The 19,763-nt window shown below is 35.5% G+C and overlaps 1 protein-coding gene across 3 annotated transcripts in view; it reads right to left on the bottom strand.

Annotated features, from left to right (window-relative positions):
- CTNND2 (catenin delta 2) overlaps positions 1-19,763 on the bottom strand; it is an 894,910-nt gene that overhangs the window by 776,240 nt on the left and 98,907 nt on the right. The gene's annotated exons all lie outside the window — the stretch shown is intronic.

Genomic DNA, 19,763 nt, shown 5'->3' with positions numbered 1-19,763 from the left:
ATAGCAAAGTGATTGTACAAAGCTCTGGAGGAGGAAGGGGACCGGAGAGGGTTGCCCTAGAAATTTGAAATACAGTAAATAATTTTTTTTATTTTTTAAATCTTTATTCAACCTTTGACTCTTTTTGTGATTTCTGCCTTTGATTTTCCAATATTCTCTTAACTATTTCTAAAGTTTTATTTTTAAAATTATATCTCTATTGAATTCATTTTGATAAAGAATATAAAATCAAGTGGTAGGGCTTTTTGTCTTGGTTTTCTGGTGGTAGAATTAATAATAATAATAATAACATAAAATTTAGTTAAGGGTTCTTAACTTGGGGTTCAAGGGCTTATAGTAAACTCTGAATATTTTAAATTGTCTCTGAAAAGTTGCATACCTATGCGCTTGTAAATTTTACTAAGAAGTCTCAAATTTACGTAAAATTCTCGAAGAGGTATATAAACTACATGGTAAATATATTTGCCTTAAAGAGTAAAATACAGATTAAACACACAAGCGGTCCTTTTCTTTTAAAAGATGGTAAATTCCTTTTAATTTCAGAAGAGCAGATATAGTTGTCTGATCTTTTGGCCACTGAACCCTTTGGTTAAATGAAAATGTCACACAAAACCAAGAGATAACAGCAAAGTTCTGTTAAATCAGGAATCAGAGCACCTAGAAATCTGCAGCAGAATTTTAAAATATTTTATTAGGATATGGTTCAAGGGGGCAAAATAGGTGTCATGAATTCATCTTCTACCTCTTTAAATAGACATTCTCAGAATGATTTATCGTAATTCAAATTTGCCACGGTTACAGAATCTGAAATAAATTAGGTAGTGGGCCAGTTAAGGAAGATGCATCCTTGCTTCAACGAGCTTAATACAAGATGACCCAAGTCCTCATGCTCTATGGGACTCTCTGGCGTGAGTGCCAAGTTGGATTCAGAGTATCCCAGAGGGAGCTTCTGTGAACAGTGACTGCCCACCATGAAATCGGCCACTGAACACCACCCCCTTTCTCTCAATAATCTGCTAGAGTTCACACACTCACTGTAGAATGTAACAGGAAAAACAATGCATCCACATGTACATTTAAATATGTCTGTAAGTTGGGGCGCCTGGGTGGCTCAGTCGTTAAGCGTCTGCCTTCGGCTCAGGTCATGATCTCAGGGTCCTGGGATCGAGCCCCACATTGGGCTCCCTGCCCTGTGGGAAGCCTGCTTCTCCCTCTCCCACTCCCCCTGCTTGTGTTCCCTCTCTCGCTGTGTCTCTCTCTGTCAAATAAAAAAAAATAGTCTGTAAGTCCACACAAATATAATGAATTTTTTTCAATCAGTAAAATTCAGTTCTTTTTAGGTTTCCTATTTTGTGCACTACAATAATATTACTCAAAACAGTTAATTGTTATCTAAGGAATAACATAGCCATGTGATTTAAAAACTATTGCAATGCAGAATTAGTTACCCCAAGCTTAGCCTTAGCCCCAGATGCTGTTTAAGGACAGAGCTCTGACAATTTTGTTTTGCTTTACAGCTAGTTTTCACATATGAGGACCAGAAGAAAAACAGTGCAAATTTATACCCAATCAATTTTAAAAGGAAATCATTATGTAGAAGCCATTAAATTCTTTTTTTTTTAAGATTTTATTTATTTATTTGACAGAGAGTGAGACAGTGAGAAAGGGAACACAAGCAGGGGGAGTGGGAGAGGGAGAAGTGGGCTTCCCACCTAGCAGGGAGCCCGACACGGGGCTCGATCTCAGGGTCCTGGGATCACAACCTGAGCCGAAGGCAGACACTTAACGACTGAGCCACCCAGGTGCCCCTAAATTCTTTTTTTAATACTATGAGAATGAACAATAGGGTTCATCCATAGGCATTATCTTTTCAGTTTTGCTTTTGCTGTTCTAAACAATTTGTTAGAGGAGATAAAATACCGTCAAGCAAGAAGGGACAGTACATTAATCTGCAGGATTGAAACTGGTTATCAAAACTATTGAGCAGAAGGAAATTTAAGTATTAGTTTAAAACAAAGCAAACAACTGAATAAACCTTAGTGATACTGGGTCATTTATTATTCAATAAATACACAGAATGGTTCATTGGAATATATTTTAAGTCTAAATCAATTTGCTCCTTTGTAGATAGAGAACAAAACAATGCTGGCTTTTGCCTGAATCACTGGTTTATACGCTGGCCATATTGATGAGTAATCACTTGTATTGTCACTTGCAAAATGGAAATCATATGTATCTGTCTTGACTGAAGGAATGTATTTTTTCAGCTGTAGAATACCCGTCCATTTTGTGCTACCTTTCACTCTTTTTCTGAATATAGAAGAGACAGTCCCTAACAACAAACTTCAAATGCTGGTGCTTTTCTGACTTACAACAGTGTTTATCTGGAAACACAACCATCAGCACCTCATTTTTTTTTAACTTTTTTTTTAAGATTTCATTTATTTATTTGAAAGAGTGAGCAAGAGAGAGAGAGAGCATGAGCAGGGGGAGCAGCAGAGGGAGAAGGAGAAGCAGGCTCCCCACGGAGCAGGGCGCCCAATGCAGGGCTGGATCCCAGGACCCTGAGATCATGACCTGAGCCGAAGGCAGATGCTCAACCGACTGAGCCACCCAGGCGCCCCTCCCAGCACCTCACTTCTTACATCCAAATCCATTCTAGCTTGCCTTCTGTCCTTTAAAATGCACAGCTTGTCTGACTGATGGGCAGTAGTCAGAAAGGGCTTATATCAAAGACAGCAAAAGAAAGAGGATTGAGAGGACACGTTTGAGTACCAAATACCACTTTAAAGGGTGGAGAAAAATGTCATTTTCACCACATTCTCTTTTCAGAAATTATTCCACCATTTTGACTTCACATAAGAAAAGATGACAGAAATTCAGTGGACAATTAAAAGAGGAAAAAAATATATATCCTAAATCTTTGGCAAACAGGAAGGAACTTGGACATTTGCTTTGGAGAAAATTGAACATAAAATTTTCCTGTGCCATGTATTAGCTATAGGACCTTGGAGAAGTCATGTAACTTAAACATCCATTTCCTCATCTGTAAAATTGGCAGAACACCAAGTACTATCCTGATACGAGATGAGATAGATCACACAGGAGGGTTTAGGTCATAATACCAGTGAGCACTCGATACCTGTTCTGAGTGTCCCTGCATTGCATTCTCCCCAGTTCTCTTCCTATTTGATATCACTCTCTCATGGAGAATATTGCCCCATGGAAGATTTACAGCTTGTGATATTTTACCTAATAAGTTGATATGGATAAAGCACAAGTAGAGCTTGGCCTTTTCTGTTCCTACAGAATGTCAAGAAGGCTATGTGTTGTTCTCATGTGAGAATCCCTCGTTTCCAGAAGAGACTAGGGATGCAGCATGTGTCTGAAGCCTTGGTGTATTGTCTTGAGCAGTAGCCCCCAAAAGTTGTATCAACCTAGAACCTATGAATATGACATCTGTAAATAGGGGCTTTGCACATATCCTTTTAAAGATCCATTTATTTATTCTGAGAGAGAGAGAACGCAGGGGAGGGGCAGAGAGAGAGGGAGAGAATCTCAAGCAGACTCCCCATTGAGCACGGACCCTCTATGTTGGGCTCGATCTCATGACCCTGAGATCACGACCTGAGCCAAAATCAAGAATCGGACATTTAACCGTTGAACCACCCAGGTGCCCCAGGTCTTTGCATATATAATCAAGTTTAGATGAAGTCATATTGGATTGGGGTGTGAGCTAATCCAATGACTGGTATCCTTAATTAGAGGAAAGTTGGGAAACAGACCCACATAGAGAGAAGAAAGTCATGCGATGATGGAGGCAGAGACTGCAGTATGCCGCCAGAAGCCAAGGAATGCCAAGGATGACTGGCAAGCAACTGAAGCAGGAAGGGTCAAGGAAAGAGTCTCCCCCAGAGCCTTTGAAGAGAGAATGCCTGGCCCTTCTGACACGTTCATTTAGGACTTCTAGCCTACAGAACTGAGAGACAATACATTTCTATTGCTTTAAGCCACTGAGTTTGTGGTAATTTGTTACAGCCACCTTAGGAAGCAAATATACCTGGGCAGTGGGAAGGGCACCCAAATCTTGGTTTTTGCTGTGGTCATGAAGATGCAGAGCAGAGCACAGAGGGAAAACGTCCCCCTTGTCAGCCAGTTAGAAAGAAAAAGGCGGTTGAAAACACTGAGACTCCAAATTGTCACCTTCCATTCTACCGACAATGTATTTTAGAGAATATTTCCTGTTCATTTAATTCCAATCATAAGCCTCTGCTGAGCATGCAGATGTTTCTGCAGAAACAGAGTTGGGGAAAAGTAACAGATGCAGTCTATGAGACTCTAAAACAGCTAGCATAATTTGAACATACACTATGTGATAGGCTTATTCATGTATTATTTTTATCCACAGAATTAGAAATGTAATATCAAAAATCCCAATCATTTCATAGATGGGAAAACAGTGACTTAGAAAGATTAGTTAATATACTCAACCTCACTAACAGCTGATGAGTGACTAATCTGGGATTTCCTCACAAAATATACCTGATTATAGCTATGACATGATGCTTTATCCCAGGGAGATGCTCCCAAAGTAATCGTGTAGCAAATAAATAAATAAATAAATAAATAAATAAATAAATAAATAAATAAATAAATAAATAAATAAATATTGCATGTTCCTTTAAAAAGTGGGGGGCATAATCTTGAATACCAGATGATAAAAATTTTTTATTTTTTAACATTCTGTAGTTATAAGTTCTTAATGATAATGATCAAAATAATTGAATAACTGAGAACTAGAAGGCATTCCATAATAAAAATTTAGGTAAGTTATATTACCAGCTATCGGTGCTTCCAATAAAAACAGTATATAAAATCTACAATGTCAAAAAGGATAATCCAGGGATGATTATTTGTTAAAAAGCATTCCTCTTCATTAAGTAAGTCTCAATAAATATGTAACACTCACAACATATATAGGTTTGTTATAATTTTCTTTCAAAAACTTAACTGTATAAGCACATCTTCACTTTCAATTACTTCGTTTTAATATACTCAATGAATTATTTAAATAAATTACCATAATTGACCTTCACATGAGCAAAATGTCAAAAAACATCTCTTGGCATGTGAATTTGCCTCTCAGCTACACATGAATCACCTTTCTCTTCAATAAACAGAGCCTTTGTACACAATTACTTTAACAATAGCCATCTATCATTAATCCAAAGATGGCATTTTGCCCATAACTAGATAATCAGTTCATTGACTATTGATCACAAAACACTTCTTGAGTCAAGTTTACCTTGGCATTTCATACATCAATGTTCAAAACACTGAATCTGTGAGATGCAATGTTTATATTCGTATTTCCCATTCATTTGCTTCTCTTCAGTTAATGAGATTAACTCGGTTCATGTTTCCAGCCCTGGATCAAGTTCTGAGACCAGGAATGGAGTTGGTTCATTGGCCAGGGTTGGGTCAAAGCTTCACTGCTGAATCTGACACAGGAGTAAACACAAAATCTGAGGAAGGACAGGCTTCTCTCACACGTATAAGGGACTCTGCCTGAAACACAGAACTCGATGCATGGTAAGAAAAAACAACAGTCATCCTCTACAGCAAAAGGATCCTGCATCCAACATTTTTATTCTAGTTCTCAAATGTCAGTTGTGTCAGAATTACAGAAATCACTGGGGAACAGGCAGACTTTCTTTGGGGATCAGTGGACAAATATGGAGTTGATAGTGTAATATTTATTATTGCCTTATTGAAAATGGCATCACCTATGGCAAAATGATGACAAGAGTTGACAATGCGCAGAAGACATGAACAGACATTTCTCCAAAGAAGACATCCAGATGGCCAACAGACATGTGAAAAGATATCCAACGACTCATCATCAGGGAAATACAACTCAAAACTACAATGAGGTATCACCTCACACCTGTCAGAATGGCTGAAGTCAACAACACAAGAAACAACAGCTGTTGGCAAGGATGTGGAGAAACAGAAACCCTCTTGCACTGTTAGTGGGAATACAAACTGGGGCAGCCACTCTGGAAAACAGTATGGAAGTTCCTCAAAAAGTTAAAAATAGAGCTACCCTACAACCCAGCAACTGCACTACTAGGTATTTATCCAAAGAATACAAAAATACTAATTCAAAGGGATGCATGCACTCCGATGTATATAGCCACATTATCTACAATAGCCAAATTATGGAAATAGCCCAAGTGCCCATCAACTGATGAATGGATAAGGAAGATGCAGTGTATGTGTGTATATATATATATATTTGTGTGTGTATACACACACACACACACACACAATGGAGTATTACTCAGCACAAAAAAAGAATGAAATCTTGCCATTTGCAATGACATGGATGGAGCTAGAGTAAGCAAAATAAGGCAGTCAGAGAAAGACAAACACCATATGATTTCACTCATATGTGGAATTTAAGAAACAAAGGTATAAAAGAACAGAGTGGAGGCAAACCAAGGAACAAGACTCTTAACTACAGCAAACAAACTAATGGTTACCAAAGAGGAGGTGGGTGGGGATGGGTGAAATGGGTGATCAGGATTAAGGAGCACACTTGTCATATAATGAACACCAGGTGATGCATGTAAGTGTTGAATCACTATATTGTACCCTGAAACAAATATAATACTGTATGTTAACTAACTGAAAATAAAAGAAACACTTTAAAAAAAGAATTGACCTCCTCAGAAACATACAGGACATCAAACAAATGTTCATGGAAGTCAGAGACAATGGAAAAATAACAGACATGGAAAGCATGTAACATTAAAAAATCATGTAAAAATAACTTGAATTTTAAGTGCTTAATAAACGAAAATAATACTATCCTAGTACCATTACGGAAAGTTAGTTTATTTTGGACTAAAGTAAAAAATGAAGAACTCCTCCTCAAAATCTCTCTCCTTCTAAGTCAGACATATTTTCCTTAATAACTTTTGTGCATAAACATTTATCTTCATTTGTCCAAAGTTCTCACAGTGTGCTAACTAATATGCTGAGCTTGTGATTCTCAGGGATATTTTTAGGGTTTACCCACATATTTAGTTTATTATTGCACAAGAGTGTCATTGTCTCTAATACTTTTTCTAAGTATTAGAATAAAATCAGGAGCCAGAAGTCAGATCATGAAAATGCCAGAGGAAGAAAATCTTCACCCTCCTCGTAGTTGGCTGCCACAAAGATGCAAAATAGCTTAGACAATAAAGTCCCATCAGAGCAACAATGTAGATGTCCTCCAGAGCTAAAATCAGATATCAGTTTGTGGAATGTTATGGATGGAATGATCCCATGGGCCAGATATAGGACTTTTGGACTATGGAACAATAGGCAAATTATTAAAGACCTTGAAATTTTTTAAAACTGTAAGGCTTTATTAATACTAATTTTTTTTTCTTAACTTAGAAGACAGTATCTTTGCATACTGATCTGGTTAAACAGAACTAAGCATAACTGTTATGCATATGCATACCCAGATTAAAAAGTCTGTCCATAATGAAGACATGCTAAATGTTTCCATCTATAATACCAACTCAGAAAAAGATTTGAGGATGAACACAAATCATAAGTAAAATAAGTGCAACAATACTAATAACCACAATTCATGATTTATTAAACACTATTTACTCATTTATTTCAGCCACTTTTCTAAGGACTCATTTATATGCCACCATTTAGCCACCAGAGCCACACTAAGAAATAGGTTCCCCAATTATGACATTTCTAATCTCATCTATAATCGGTCTAATTATGCAGAGCATTTGTGACATTTACTTTTTATTTCTTAGTAGCCTGGATTTGGAGCATTTTAAGATTTTTAATTAAGAGAAAGGATTACTGAAACTCCATTTAAAATTTTTGACTGTTTATATTAGAAATCACTGGATTTAGTACAAATTCCAATCACTTAACAAAGGGTTCTCATCAGTGTGTGTGTGCATGTGTGTGTGCAACCATGTGTATGCATGCCTGAACAACAGGGCCTCTAGTTTTAAGATGAGTTAGGAAATACTATTTCGAGGAAGATTATTTTTTGCAGTGATCTTTTGAGTTTCAGTAAAAAAGGTGAAAGCGAATCCTAAAATGCAGTTGTATTTTGTTGGGGGAATATTTCCACTTCCCATTCCTACTGAGAATGTGTTCAATCTTCAATGTACCTTTACATTGAACTGTAAATAATTAATATGTATTGACAGGGCTCTGGTTTCCCAAGAAATACACAGCAGATACTCATGTGTACAACTTCAAGTTCACTGCTTTTGAAGAAGATATGCTGAAAATGCAGTGATACTTCTCTTGTTCAAACCATATTTAAAAGTATTTTTCAGAAGATTTCAAAGCTGCAGTCATTACCTGATCGCCACATCTAACTTTTTTTTAATTGAAGTATAGTTGACATACAATATGACATTAGTTCTAGGTGTACTTGACCTTTGTATACATTGTGAAATGATCAACTCAATAAGTCTAGTTACCATCTGTCACCACATAAAGTTAATACAATATTATTGATTATATTTCCCATGCTATATATTACATCCCCTTGGATTATTTATTTTATAACTAGAAATTTGTACTTCTTGCTGTACCCCCCCCCCCCACTTCCCTGTTCACCTCTGCTCTGGCTGTCAATAATCGGCTCTCTTTATCTCTGAGTCTGGGTTTTCTTTGTTTTGTTTTTTATATTCCAAATACAAGTGAAATCATGTGGTATTTGTCTTTCTCTGACTTATTTCACTTAGCATAATACCCTCTAGATCCAACCATGTTATTGCAAAAAGATTTCATTCTTTTTGATGGCTGAGTAATATTCCACTGTATATATACCACCTCTTCTTTATCCATTCATCCATCCATGAACACTTTGTTTCTATATCTCAGCTAATATAAATAATATTGCAATGACCATAGGGGTGCATAAGTCTTTTTTAATTACCATTTTTGTTTTTCTAAATAGATACCCAGGAGTGGAATTACTGGGTCATTCAATAGTTCTATTTTTAGGTGGGATTTTTTTTTGTTTTTCTTTAAAGTTTTATTTAAATTCCAGTTAGTTAACATACAGTGTAAATTACTTTCGGGAGTAGAATTAAGTGAATGAGGAGCCTCCATACTGTTTTCCATAGTGGCTACACCAACTTCTATTTTTACGAACAGTACACAAGGATTCCCTTTTCTCCACATCCTCACCAACACTTGTTATAACTTATCTTTTTGATAATAGCCCCTCTGACAGGTATTAGGTGATCGATCCCTTTGTGGTTTTGATTTACATTTTCCTGATGGTTAGGGATGTTGAGCACCTTTTCACGTACCTATTGGCTATCTGTATTGGTTCACTGGAAAAATGTCTATTCAGATCCTCCACTCATTGTTTAATCAAATTGTTTGTGTTTTCCTTGAGTGGTAAGTATTCTTTATATATTTTGAATATTAACCCCCTATGGACATATAACTTACAAATGTCTTCTTCTATTCAGTTAATTGCCTTTTCTTTCTTATTTTAAGTTTTTATTTAAATAGAAGTTACTTAACATACAGTGTAATAGTAGTTTCAGGTGTACAACATAGTGATTCAATACTTCGATACAATACCTGATGCTTATCACAGCAAATGCAATACTTAATCACTTATTTTACCCATCCCTTTATCCACCTCCCCTTTAGTAACCATCAGTTTGCTCGCTATAGTTAAGAGTCTGTTCCTTGGTTTGCCTCTACTCTGTTCTTTTATACCTTTGTTTCTTAAATTCCACATACGAGTGAAATCATATGGTGTTTGTCTTTCTCTGACTGCCTTATTTTGCTTACTCTAGCTCCATCCATGTCATTGCAAATGGCAAGATTTCATTCTTTTTATGGTTGAGTAATATTCCATTATGTATATATACTGCATATTCCTTATCCATTCATCAGTTGATGGGCACTTGGGCTAGTTCCATAATTTGGTTATTGTAAATAATATGGCTATATACATTGGGGTGCATTTATCCCTCTGAATTAGTATTTTTGTATTCTTTGGGTAAATACCTAGTAGTGAATTGCTAGGTCATAGCGTAGATCTATTTTTAACTTTTTGAGAAACCTCCATACTGTTTTCCAGAGCGGCTGCTCCAGTTTGTATTCCCACTAACAGTGCAAGAGGGTTTCTTTTTCCACATCCTCACCAACACCTGTTGTTTCTTGTGTTGTTGACTTTAGCCATTCTGATAGGTGTGAGGTGATATCTCATTGTAGATTTGAGCTGTATTTCCCTGATGATGAGTGATGTTGGATATCTTTTCACATGTCTGTTGGCAATCTAGATGTCTTCTTTGGAGAAATGTCTGTTCATGTCTTCTGCCCATTTTTAACTGGATTATTCATTTTTTGAGTGTTGAATTTTATAAATTCTTTATCTATTTTGGATATTAACCCTTTATCACATATGTCATTTGCAAATATCTTCTCCCATTCCCTAGGATGCCTTTTAGTTTTGTTGATTGCTTTCTTTGCTGTGTAGAAGCTTTTTATTTTGATGAAATCCCAATAGTTTGTTTTTGTTGTTGTTTCCTTTGCCTCAGGAGACCTATCTAAAAGAAGTTGCTACAGAGATGTTAAAGAGGTTACTATCCTTGTCTGTGTTCTCCTCTAAGATTTTTATGATTTTAAGTCTCAAATTTAGGTCGTTAATCCTTTTTGAATTTATTTTTGTGTTTGGTATAAGAACGTGATCCAGTTTCATTCTTTTGCATGTTGCTGTCCAGTTCTCCCAACACCATTTGTTGAAGATACTGTCTTTTTCCCATTGGTTATTCTTTCCTGTTTGATTGAAGATTGACTATAAAACACTGATGAAAAAAACTGAAGATAACACAAAGAACTGGAAAAATATTCCATGCTCATGGATTGGAAGAACAAGTATTATCAAAATGTCTATACTACTCAAAGCAATCTGCACAGTTAATGCAATCCCTACCAAAATACCAAGAACATTTTTCAGCTAGAGCTAAAACAAATAATCCTAAAATTTATATGGAACTACAAAAGAATAGCCAAAGCATCCTTGAAAAAGAAAAGCGAAGCTGGAGGCATCACAATTCTGGACTTCAAGATTTATTAGAGAGCTCTAGTGATCAAAACAGTATGGCACTGGCACAAAAATAGACACATAGATCAATGGAACAGGATAGAAAACCCAGAAAGGAACCCACCACTGTACGTTGCCTTTTCATTTTGTTGATTACTTTCACTATGAGAAGCTTTTTAGTTTGATGTACTTCCATTTGTTTATTTTTGCTTTTGTTGCCCTTGCCTTTGGAGTCAGATGCAAAACAAAACAAGTTTACAGCCTAAGCTTTCTTCTAGGAATTTTATCATTTCAGGTCTTACACTCAAGTCTTTAATCAATTTTAAGTTAATTTTTGTAGGTGGTGTAAGATAGTGGTCCAGTTTCATTCTTTTCCTTGTAGCTGCCCAATTTTCTCAGCACCATTTATTGAAGAGACTTTTTCTCCCCATTGTGTATTCTTGGCTTCTTTATCACAACTAATCGAGCACCTACATGTGGGTTTATTTCTAGCCTTTTTATTCTGTTCCATTGATCAATGTGTCTGTATTTATGCCAATACCATACTGTTTTGATTACTACAGCTTTGTAGCATAGTTTGAAATCTGAGAGCATGGTTCCTCTAACTTTGTTCTTTCTCAAGATAGCTTTGTCTATTTGGGATCTTTGCGGTTTTATGCAAATTTTAGATTCATTTGTTCTATTCTGTGAAAAATGCCCTTGGAAGTTTGATAGGGATTCCTCTGAATCTGTAGATTTCTTTGGGTAGTATAGACATCTTAACAGTATTAATTTTCCTATCCATGAGCAAGGAATATCTTTCCATTTATTTGTGTCTTCTTCAATTACTTTCATCAATGTCTCAGTTTTCAGTGTACAAGTCTTTCACCTTCTTGGTTAAATTTATCCTAGATATTTTACTCTTTTTGATGCAACTGAATATGGTATTGTTTCCTTGATTTCTCTAAATATTTTGTTACTAGTGTATAGGAACACAACAGACTTTTGTATATTAATTTTGTATCCTGCAACTTTACTGAATTCATTTATTAGTTCTAACACTGTTTGTGGTGGTCTTCAGGGTTTTCTATACATAGTAACATGTCATCTGTAAATAGTGACAGTTTTACCTCTTCCTTTCCAACGTGAATGTCTTTTATTTCTTTTTCTTGCCTAATTGTTGTGCCTAAGACTTCCAACAGAAAAAAAAGTGAAGAGAGTGGGCATCCTTGTCTTAGTCCTGATCTTAGAGGAAAACTTTCAGCTTTTCACCCTTGAGTATGATATTAGCTGTGGGTTTGTCATATATGGCTTTTATTATGTTGAGGGTACCTTCTCTTTATACCTATTTTGTTGAGCGTTTTTATCATAAATGGATTTTGAAATTTGTCAAATGCTTTTTCTGCATCTATTGAGATGATCATATGATTTTTATCTTTCATTTTGTTAATGTGGTGTATTACAATGATTGATATGCAGAAATAAACCATCCTTCTATCCCTGATATAAATCCCACTTGATCACGGTGTACACGATTCTTTTAATGTACTGGTGAATTCGGTTTGCTAATACTTTGTTGAGGATTTTTACATCTATGCTAATCAAGGATATTGGCCTATAATTTTCTTTCTTTTTGTGTAGTGTTTTTGTCTGGTTTTGGTATAAAGGTTAAAACTGGACTCATGAGATGAGTTTAGAAGCATTCCCTCTTCTTCCATTTTTTGAAATAGTTTGAGTACAGGTGTTAAATCTTCTTTGAATGTTTGGTAGAATTCACCAATGAAGCCATCTGGTCCTGGACTTTTGTTTGTTGGGAGGTTTTTGATTGCTGATTCAATCTCCTTAGTAGTAATCAGTCTATTCAGACTTTCTATTTCTTCATGATTCAGTCTTGTACAGATTGTACATTTGTAGGAATTTATCCATTTCTTCTAGATTGTCCAATTGTTGGCATATAATTGTTCCTATTAGCGTTTTAAATCCTTTGTATTTCTGTGGTGTCAGTTGTAACTTTTCTTTCTTTTCTGATTTTATTAACTTGAACCTTCTCTCTTTTCTTTGGTGAATCTAGCTAAAAGTTTGTCAATTTTGTTTATCTTTTCAAAAAATGAGCTCTTGGTCTTGCTGATCTTTTTCTATTGTCTTTTTAGTCCTGATTTCATTTATTTCCACTCTGATCTTTATTATTTCCTTCCTTCTAGTAACTTAAAGCTTCATTTTTTTTCTTCTTTTTTTAGTTCCTTTAAGTGTAAAGTTAGACTTTTGAGATTTTTATTAATTCTGGAGGTAGGCCTATATTGCTCTTAGAACCGCTTTTGCTGCATCCCATAGATTCCACTTTGTTGGATTTCTGTTTTCACTTATCTCTGGGTATTTTTTTGTTGTTATTTTCTCTTTTGATTTCTTCAATAACCCAGTTGTTGTTCAGTAGCATGTTGTTTAATATCCATGCATTTGTGGTTTTTCCAGTTTTCTTCATGTAATTGATTTTTAGTTTCATAACATTGTGGTTAGAAAAGATGTTTGATAGGATTTCAACATTTTTGAGTTTATTGAGACGTGTTTTCTGACCTACCATGTGATCTATCATGGAGAATGTTCCATGGGCCACATCTAATTTTTAGCTGTAGTTGGTTTTGTTCAATCATCAGCCACCTTTTAACCAATTTAAATTTTAAATAGCTTAGCATGGTATTCAGAATTTCCACAAGCTTGTTATTAATGTTATTCCTCCACATTAAATTAGCCTATAACTTTATGCTCAAGACAGTGCTAAGAACCCTTAGTACTCTGCTCAAATCTACAAGAGTACTGCCTTCAGTGCAGCAGTTACCTACTGAAATAGATAAACATCACTGTAGGAAGGCCTTGCAACATCAAAACAATATTAAATACAGACACTTTATACACAAATTTCTCAACCCCTCAGAAGTAACTGATGTTGTAAAAAAAAAAAAAAAAAAAAATCTAGTGCCTGAGCTCCCAACCTGAAGTACTGATTCAGTAGTCTTGGGGTTGGGTCCCAGACAATTTTGATGCATAGCCAGGGCTGAGAACTATAAATTTATAATTCAGTAATAAAAAAGTTTCCTAAAAACAAGAGGCTTCATCACCTGCTTACAGGCTTTCTAACATAGCAAAGCAAACTGTAGTAATTTTCCCTCAAAACTGTACTGTTTTACATTTTCCTACCTTTGCTTATTCCTAGAATCTCCTCTCTTTCCTCCTGGCCAATACTACTTCTGCTGAAAACATTCCTTAATTCCTTTCTCCTCCTGGCTGGTCAGGTAAGCCATATGGTCCCAGGCTCTCCCCATCACTTGTTTACTCTTTTGTATTAACTGTTTTCTCCCTAGTTCACCAGTTTTTGTGGGAATTATATTTTGTTCATCTTAGGTATTTGTGTATGTTGAAAATTTGAATGAAATAATAAGCTTCATGAAAAATGATTATTGCATCCTATAGCAAATGCACAGGACACAAGATGTTCTAGAGTCCTAAGAGGTGACCATGGTTGTTGTGAGTCAGCTCCTTGAACTAGACTTACGCACAGGACAGCGATGCCCTTTCTACAACTTCCATAAAGTCATCCAAAATGATAGATGCATGAGTAGGATAGGCAAGGAGAGGAAAAGGCAGCTTTTGGATGACTAAATACAGAATTATAGGGCTTAGCTTCAAAGAGGGTAACAGATAAAGGCTGAACAGCAAAGGAGGAAACCGTGCAGGAGTAAGAGATGGGATGCTCCCTTTTGCACATGTTTGATAAAGCATTTGTAATTGACCAAAGTTAATTATTATTAAGGAATATTTTGCTGAATTTGAGGTAGGAATTTTTATTTCCACTCCTGTCATCATCCAGTTGTCCAGTTGTTTCATGCTAATATTTTGAAGCAAATGGGTCCAAATTCCAATACAATTGTTTGAGTAATCAAAAATGTTTAGAACGCTGATTTTTCAGGATTTAAGTAAGTAAATATGGAAAAAAGTACACAAAGGCTTACATGATTTTAGCAACAAAATCACGTAATGATTAATCACACATTCCAAGCTCTTTCAAACATTCAAAATGCTCTTTCTAGAGCATAATTCATTTATAAAGGCAGTTAACTTGCTCTTCACTTTTAAAGGCAAATTTTATCTACTTTTTAAAATGTGTTTTCTTTTCAAATATGTTTTCAAACACGTAGCATACTGTGAAGAGCCACCTGTCATCACAGGAAAATTGAGGAAAATTTGAAACCTTTTTATTTCATAAATTTGAAGTTTGCAACTTTTCCATTAGTGATAGTTTAACCTGTTCACATTTGTCTAAAATAATTTTTTTAACCTCAGTAGCCATTACAAAGTATCATCAAGTTTCAATAATATTAAAAGAACATGCTCTATGACACCATTTAAACTGAATAAATCGAAGGCAATGAACAATCACTGAGGCACATTGCTGCATTATAAAATTCCAACTCCTTCCGTTTATATGTGCACTACCAATTTCATAGGCCATCTGATGTATAGAACAAGCAAAGGCCCCTGTGTCAATCCATAATTAAAACTAATAAAGTTCTATTTTTTTCTGGTTTGGGGGTGTCAAAACTGCACATTTAAGCAGTATAGCTAATATAACCTCCAAAAGCCCAACATGTACTTTATGGCATGGGCATACCCCAATTTGGAAATCATGCCAGACATGGCCCTCTTGGCAATGATGGTTCTATTAGGTCTACACTGGCTAGTCATTCTCAATAAGGCCTTTGTAGTTGTTCATTTTAATGTGCATATATCATATGTAATACTTTTTCCTTTGTAACAAATGGAATCATTTCAGGTAAGACTCAAGCCTTATCTGAACCACTTACATAAATGGCTGACCTCCATGTCCTGCTCTGTAGCTTGCTTTGTTGACAACAATATATCTTGGTGTGTCAAGGCATATAGATCTATCTCATATTTTCTTAATTGTAGCATAGTGTTACATCACATGGTTCTGTCATCCCTTATTTCCCAATGATGGTCATAACAGTTGTCAAATTTTGGCATTTGGATCACCTGAAAGACCTGCTAAAAGCCAGAAACACTGCATTTCTAACATAGTCCCAGGTGATAATGATGCTATCACAGTGGAGATACATTTTTAGAATCCTTGATCTAGGAAATTGCTGGAGGATGAGCAAAGCAAATGTCAAATTTATTTTTCTTAAAGATTTATTTATTTATTTTAGAAAGAGACAGAGAGTGGGGAGGGGAGGGGGAGAAGGAGAGGGAGAGAGAGTCATAAGCAGACTCCACACAGTGTGAAGCCCAACCCAGGGCTCAATCTCACGACCCTGAGATCAAGACCTGAGCTGAAATCAAGAGTCCCACGCTCAACCGACTGCACCACCCAGGCACTCCCGCGAATGTCAAATTTAAAATAATATTGCGAAAGTACCTTCCCAAATGGCTATTCTGCACTTTGAGTCCCAGAGTTCCCACACTTACAGCTAACCTTTATATCATAAGACCAATTCGATGCCTGGAAAACTGTATATCCTTCTAATTTGTACTTAATGAATATAAGCAAGGTTGAACATCTCTTCTTGTGTATACTGTCCATTTGTGTTTTCTTTTCCTTTCCTCTTCACATTTTATGATGTTTTATTAGTACTTTTGAAAATTCACGCATGGGAGTTTTTTACATATTCATGGTATTTATTTGTTGCTTTTATAAGTGTGTATTTCCATTAGCTTTTTTTCTACCAAAATTTTACTTTCTTAAGAGTAGTTTTAGGTTCATAGTAAAAAGTGAAGAGAAAGGTATAGATATCTCATATACTCCCTGCCCTATACAAGCATATCCCCCATTATCAACATCTCCCACCAAAGTAGTATATTGGTTACAATGGTTGAATCTAGACTGACACATCATAATCGCCCAAACTCCACAGTTGACCTTACAGTTCACTCTTGGTGTTATTATACGTTCACTGGGTTTGGACCAATCTGTAATTATATGTACCCATTATTATGATATCATACAGAGTATTTTCAGTGCCCTCTGAGTCCTCAGTGCTCCACTTATCAGTGGCAATCACTGATCTTTTTACTGTCCCCATAGTTTGCCTTTTCCATAACATCATAAGTTAGAATCATACAGCATGTTGCCTTTTCAGATTGGCTTCTTTCACTTAGCGATATGCATTTACACTTATCCCATGTCTTTTTATGGCTCAATAGCTCATTTCTTTTTAGTGCTAAATAATGATCCATTGTCTGGATGGACCACAGTTTATCCATTCACCTACTGAATGACGTCTTGGTTGTTTCCAAGTTTTGGCAATTATGAATGAAACTGCTACAAACAACTGTGTGCAGGTTTTTGTGTGGATATAAATTTTCAACTCCTTTGTGTAAACATCAAGGAGCACAGTTGTTGGATAGTATGGGTAGAGCATATTAAGTTTGGTAAGAAACCACCAAACTTTCTTCCAAAGTGACTGTACCATTTTGTATTCCCATCAGCAATAAAAGAGAGTTCCTGTTCTACATCTTCATCACAATTTGGGTTTACAATATTTTCAATTTTGGCCATTCTAACACATGTAAAGTGGTATCTAACTGTTGCTTTAATTTGCATATCCCTTGACTTTTTTTCAAGATTTATTTATTTTAGAGAGAGAGAAAGAGAGAGAGAGAGTGCACAAGTGCACATGAGCAGGGGGAGGGGCAGAAGGAGAGAAAGAGAATCTCCAACAGACTCCCCCCTTGAGCGTGGAGCCTGACAACCCTGAGATCATGACCTGAGCCAAAATCAAGAGTTGGATGTTTAATCAACTGAACCATCCACACGCCCCATTCCTTGATTTTTAACCTTAGCTATGAAGACTTTTTTCTCCAGAAGATTCAAGGACTAATATGATCAAATCTCTCAAACTTTATTTTGTTGTCCATAAAGACATTAAATATACAAAATTAATAAACATTTCCATAACTTTACTTAATTTTTAGACTCTTAAAACATCTAGACCTTTATTCAACTCAGAATTTGTTTATGGTGTGCAGACAGAAATTTAATTTTACTTCGTTTTTCCATATAGACAGCCAATGATATAACACTCACACAATAGCACTAACTGAAAAATCTCTTGTCTATCCCTCGCAAATATGAAATTCTTATACATGTATGAGTCTATTTCTAGTGCTTATATTATTATTTTAAGGTAATTTATGTTAAAAAAAAAACAGCATAGTGCTTGTGCATGCTGTCTTATCATTATTATAATGATCTTGGTAATTGTCTTGCATTATTTTGTCTATTTATATTTACATGTGATTTTCTGAATCAATTTTTTGCCACTCCTGAAAAATCTTATTGAAGTTTCTGAATGGAAGAGCATTAAATGTATATATTGGGAGGCATTCTTTCCTTCATACACAAGGCTTCAATAGTGAGCCTTCGCATTCATGAGCTCAATACATGTCTCTTTTCCCTCTGGTCATTTTGAGCTTGTATAAAATTTAGTATTTTTCTCCCAAAATATTTTGCATATTTTTGTGTGAGAATTTTACTCAATGTATCTTTATCATTTTATTGCTTTTAAGGATGGGACTGCATTTCTTTTCATATTTTCTAGTCATTTATGGCTGGTATACAGGAAAGCTATGGATTTTTGTGTTTTGAGATTGGATCTAGATATCTTAATGGACTCGTTCTATGAGTTATAACAGCTTGTCAGTTATTCCCTTGTGTATTTTGGGTGTATAATTGTGAAGTCTACAAATACTGGCATATCTCTTGTTTCTCCCCCTCTTTTATCCCCTATGTTTAGGATTGCCTAATATCTCAAGTATAATTTTGAATATTACAGGTGAAATAAGGTATAAAATTTCTGATTTTACTGGAAGTGTTTTTAATATTACACTCCTAAATATGATATTTCTTACTGGTAACTCCTTGAGAAATTAAAGAATGTGTGTTCTTCTTATGTTCTGCTAAGAGATTTTTGTTTTAGGAATTTGTATTCATTTGTAATTTTTTTATTTAAGCATAGGTGACACACAATGTTACACTGGTTTCAGGTGTATAACACAGTGATTTGACATCTCTGTATGGTATGCTATACCCACCCCAAGTGTAGCTACCATCTGTCGTCATACAATGCTTGTACAGTATCATTCACTATATTAACTATGCTGTGCCTTTTATTCCTGTAACTTGTTCATTCCATAACTGAAAGCTGTAAGAGAATTGTCTTTTAATTATGATTGGGTAACTTTTTCAAGTATATTTTAGGCATCTGGGGAGATGGCCATAAGTTTTTCTTATGATTAATATTAATATACTAAGTTTCTTTAGTTTTTTAATGTTAAGCCATCCTTGCATATCTGAAATAAAACTCACTTTTGTATGATTATTTTATACTTATATGATTGAATTTTATTTAGGATTTTTGCTCCAATGCTTAAAAGTGAAGCTGAGCTATAATTACTGTTTTCCATTTCTGGTGTGGGTATCGGGGTCCCATATTGCTTATATAAAATTACATTTTTTTAAAATAATCTTTCTTTGGTTAACCAACTCAAGTTACATTGTCACTGGCTTGCCGGCCTTCTCATTCTCCCCTGCCCAGATTATGTTTCACCCACTTAGTGCCCACCATATGCTTATCACTGCCTGTTCAAAGAACATTTTAAT

This window comes from Mirounga angustirostris, unplaced genomic scaffold (genome assembly GCF_029215605.1).
Source record: "Mirounga angustirostris isolate CCGP_5_RB_7025 unplaced genomic scaffold, mMirAng1.0.hap1 SCAF_7, whole genome shotgun sequence".
Taxonomy (NCBI): Eukaryota; Metazoa; Chordata; class Mammalia; order Carnivora; family Phocidae; genus Mirounga; species Mirounga angustirostris.
The sequence above is the reverse complement of the archived record's forward strand: the minus strand, read 5'-3'. Positions and strand labels throughout refer to the sequence as shown.